Here is a 5,438-nt window from a genome sequence, read left to right on the forward strand (position 1 = left end):
ATACTAGATGCTTAGGGGTCTTTCGGGTTAACAGTGATAGTTAAGATATGAAAAAGATAATACTATAGTTGAATCAGTTCATAATGGGATTAGCGTGATTGAGAGATAACGTGTGCCAAGCTAACTAGATGATCTCCTCTCTTGGGTTTTTAGATAGTAGTGGGTATCTTCTTTATCCCTTAATGTAGTCCCCTTCCCTATTTCTGTTGTAGTCTGTAGTCTTTATAAAAATGCAATAAAAAAATCCCCTCCTGGGGGCCAAAAACAAACAAACAAACAAACAAATCTTACAACAGAGACTGTTACCATATATGAAAGGAGAAACGTCAGATGTTCAAGCTGGATTCAGACCAGGAAGAGGCTTTAGAAATCATATTGTAAATTTACATTGGTTACTGGAGCATACAAGAGAATTTCAGAAGAAAATCAGCTTCTGTTTCATAGATTACAGCAAAGCTTTTGACTGTGTGGATCATGAAAAGCTATGGTTGGTTTTAAAAGAAATGAGTGTTTCACAACTGATTGCTTTAATGCTTGTTCTATGCTCTGGATAAGAGGCTACTGACAGAATATGGAGAAACAGAATGGCTTTCAATTGGCAGAGGTATCAGACAAAGATGTATTTTATCTTCCTAATTCTTCAATCTATACACAGAACATAAGGAAAAGGAAAGCTGAATTAGATTTAGGTGAAGTTGGAGTGAAAACTAGGGAAAGAAATATTAACAATTTGAGATATGCAGTTGACATCGTATTAGTGGTGGGAAATAGTGACGACTTGAAATGACTATTAATGAAGTGTAAAGCAGGGAGTGCCAAAACAGGATTAAAACATCATGAAGATAAAGTAATGACTACTGTGGAATTACACAACTTTAAGGATGACAATGAAGAAATGGAAATTGTTCAAGATTTTGTATTCCTTGCCTCAATCTTCAACCAAAAGGGACACTGCAACCAAGAAATCAGAAGGTGATTAAGACTGGGAAGGGCACCAATGAAGGAGCTAGAAAAGACCCTTAAGTGTAAAGATGTGTGACTGACAACCAAGATCGAGATAATTCATACTATAGTATTCCCCATTACTATGTATAGGTGTAAATGTTGGGCAGTGCAGAAAGCTGACAGGAAGAAAGTTGATTCCTTTGAAATATAGCATTGAAGGAGAGTTTTACAGATACCATGGACTGCTAAAAAGATAAATAAATGGGAACTAGATCAAATCAAGACTGTACTTTCCCTAGTAACTAAAATGACCAAACTGAGGCTATTGTGCTTTGGTCACATCATGAGAAGACAAGAGTCACTGGAAAAGAAAATAATGCTAGGAAAAGTTGAAGGCAAACAGGAAAAGAGGAAGACACAACATGAGAAGGATTAACTCAGTCAAGGAAGCCACAACCTTCAGTTTGTAAGACCTGAGCGAGGCTGTTAATGATAGGATGCTTTGAAGGTTATTCATACACAGGGTCGTTGTAAATTGGAAGCGACTTGACAGCATTTAACACACACATGAACAGATACATATCACACAACTGGAATTCCAATAGTGTTTAAGATAGGGAATATCAGACTGCACCTTTTCTGGGAGGCGGTCTTGGAGCTTAAGTAAGCATGGTATAATTTTTATCTGTAGTGCAAACGTTAGCGTGTGAAATTTTCTGAGATTATCGTTCAGGGCAGAGCAAAAACTGCTGTTTTTGAGCTTTGATTTTGCTCAGCAGTTCTGAGCTTGGTACAAAAACACTGGTGGATTAGAGACAGTAGGGAGCAAAAAAGGTTGAACAATTGGTGGAATGATAGCTAGGATTGCTAAATCAAGCAGTTTTTTCCACTCGCTGGTAATCCTGTAAGTGTATGGTTTTATTTCTTATTAGCATTTCCCTATGCTCTGTTGTCCATCTACAGAGATTAGATTACTAAATGGCACATATGCAAACTTTTGTTCTTTCCCCTCTATATAGGTCATGATGAATAAACAGCACATATGCAGAGTTATGGTTCTTTTATCCTTATATTTTTCATTTGCATTATTGTGTGTGTGTGAGTGGATGAGTGCTCAGGTCAAATTATACATCCTAAAGCCTTCTTGAAAAATCAATGTGGACTTGTGTGCAATGTTCCCCCTAAGCTGTGGAGTCTTGTGAGCAAAAATTCTCCTTTCTGAGCTACTGGCCTTAACGTTGTGAGTGAGCGATTTGGCTGCTGCATAAATTAGTTTGCTCTGGAGCCATCCCTTACTGAGCTAAGACAAAAATGTGTGAGCCGGAGGTGAAAAAACTGTGAGCTAGCTCACACTAACTCAGTTTAGAGGGAACACTGCTTGTGTGTGTGTGTGTGTGTGTGTGTGGATTATAAGTGAAAAAAAGGACCTCTTGCTAAAGGTACAGTAATTTTTAAAACATCTGTTGCAAACTGTCTGGCATTTTCCCTTATGGTAGGCTGATGTTTTATGGCTATTTGACTTTCTGGGCAGCATCCAGTTAGTAGAGACATGTCTTTTCTGGATGGGTCTACATTTGCTCCTCTCCAAAGATTAGGCATGCACCTTGGAGGCACTCCTGAATGTGGCATTCCTTCCAGATGACCACTGTGATCTAGAGTGCCTTTTTTCAACTTCAGCTAATTTGCCAGTTGCATCCACCACAAGAAGTCAGAGACCTCCCTATAGTGCCATCCATGCTTTGGGAACATTCATACTGGACTGATGTAATGCTTTCTACCTATTTTGTTGTTGTTGTTCAGTCGCACAGTTGAGTCCGACTCTTCGCGACCCCATGGACAAGATCTCGCCAGGCCCTCCTGTTTTCCGCCATCCTCTGAAGTTTGCTCAATTTCATGTTCGTTGCATCTATGACATTGTCTAACCATCTCATCCTTTGTCGTCCCCGTCTTCTTTGACCTTCAATCTTTCCCATCATCAGGGTCTTCTCCAGTGAGTGCTCCCTTCTCATTTTGTAGTCAAAGTATTTGAGCTTCAGTTTCATTATCTGGCCTTCCAGTCAGGGTTGATTTCTACCTATAACTTCTGGTAAAGATGGTCTGGAAACTTCAGCTGGCACAGAATGCCACCTGAATGCCACTGGCCACTTGTTGATGGGAACAAAGCAGTGTGTTGATGCATTGCCAATTTTGAAACAGTTACTCTGACTTCCATTTTGTCTCTGAGCCCCAGGGGCTGGACCTGGGTCCTTGATATCTCAGAAGCTGTCCCATCCCACATGAACTTCTTCCACATCTGAGATCTTCAGATGAAGACCCACACTGTAGGCTACCTTTTGTGGAGGCCAGAGTGACCAGCCCTAGAATTATGGATCTCCTTTCCCCAGGAATTAATTTGACTGACTTCTTGTTATCTTTTTTGAGGGCTGGTGAAAACAGATTTGTTTCCACATGTCTTGGGAGCTTTGTTCTGTTGTTCTTGTTAATTTTATCTGTGTTTTAAATTTTTTTGCAAACCACTTGTGAATGATTTTTTTTATATTGCAAATGGTATAAAAACCATAGAAATATTTAAATACTTTGGATCAGGGCAGATCTAACACTTCCATCAGATGCTGTATTCAATGCCTATTGTAGCTAGTGTGGAATAGGACTTTTGTGAGCACCAACTGGATAAAGTTTATAATTAAATAAGGGCACAACGTAACTCCTTGCCTGTACTCTATCTCATGCCACGACTTTCTAAAATGCACTGCCTTTTTTTTTTTTTAATGTCAAAACCAAAACAATCCACTGCACATTTTTGGAGCAGAAATGCATATTTAATGGAGGAAGTATGCACCATGTCTCGCTGTGTTTTAAAGCTTAAGTAAAGGTAAAGGTTCCCTTGCTCGAAAGCCAGTCGAGTCCAACTCTAGGGTTGCAGTGCTCATCTCCGTTTCAAAGCCGAAGAGCCAGCGCTGTCCGAAGACGTTTCCGTGGTCATGTGGCTGGCATGACTAAACACCAAGGTGCACGGAACACTGTTACCTTCCCACTGAAGCGGTACCTATTTATCTACTTGCAATTTTTTGCTTTCGAACTGCTAGGTTGACAGGAGCTGGAACTAGAGACGGGAACTCACTCCGTCATGCGGCACACTCGGGTCTCGAACGGCTGAACTACTGACCTTCCACAGCCTGCAGTTCAGCGTCTTAACCACTTGAGCCACCGCAGCTCCAAAGCTTAAGTACACTCACACAAAAACCTTGCATACAAATCAGTTCATGGCATTCCTAGTTTCTTCACTATTCATTATTTAAATTGAAAATTACAACACGAGCAGATAATGGGGAGAAACCTCAGTCTGTAAACCCAACATTTCTCAATATAACTAATGACACAGAAGTGTTGTGTATGGTGTAGTCATAGTACTAACAGTGCAATCTTATGCAGAGTTACTCCAGGGTAACCCCATTGGTCTCAATAAGTTTACACTGGAGCAACTCTGCCAGGACTGCAACCCTAATCTTCTAATTTAATTTCACTAGAGATTTTGTGTGAGTCTGAGAAGCCTCTCCCTCATTTCTGTTTTTCCAGCCATAGAATGGGAGGTCTTGCCACACTGGAATCAGGGAAGTTGGGCTATGCTCTTCTGGGTTGCATTACTGAATGTTCAAAGGAATCACTGTGATTAGCGACATACTGCTGATAATAAGGCTACTTTGCTTAGCTCATTCTCCTTCTTCCACTCCCCAAGTGCGACAGCATAGAGAAGATAATGATTCTCGTTATCTGCCATGGATATAGCTTTCTCTGGAATTTCAACCGGTGTGTGTGCTATATAGTTTTCATTTGATTTCCACTTGCCAGTTGAGGCCTGCTGCCATTTTACTGATGCGAACTGTGCTGAGCGTCAGGACCCACAGCAACAACGAAGCACACACTTTTAAGAAGGTTTTACTTTTATTGAAGCTATAGATGCGTTGACATGAACACTGTTAGGAATGGTGGGGAATCTATGCGCATGAATGGATATACGACATTAATATCAGAAATACCCAATTACAGGGTGAAAAGTACTCGAGACGTTGAGTGATTCAGCAGAAAGTACTTTATTAGATCAGAACGAAGATAAAGAAACCAGCTCGCAAGCCGGTTTATATGCGTTCAGAAAACCCGCCACCAGTACACCTAAACACACCCCCTACTCCCGATAGGCTATTTACAGTAACCGGGCGACCATTGGTCTCCCGGCTGGGAAGCTAGCCCTTTTGATTGGGCCGGCTAGGATCCTTCGGATCCTTTGTCTTTCGGTTGATGCTACAGATAAATTGTGCCTGGCCAGCCCGGGCAAGTCCGGGCATGTCAGGCTGAATACCTTGCATGTGGTAATGGCGGCAGTACATTACACCCCTCCCTCCATAGTCCAAACTACCCACATACAAAGTCCTGGAGGTATGCGGGAGCCTTCCTGGGCCTCGTGGAACGGCGGAGTTCCGGGGTGCTGTTCGGGG

The sequence above is a fragment of the Gekko japonicus genome, unplaced genomic scaffold (assembly GCF_001447785.1).
Source record: "Gekko japonicus isolate JY-2015 unplaced genomic scaffold, Gekko_japonicus_V1.1 scaffold1560, whole genome shotgun sequence".
Taxonomy (NCBI): Eukaryota; Metazoa; Chordata; class Lepidosauria; order Squamata; family Gekkonidae; genus Gekko; species Gekko japonicus.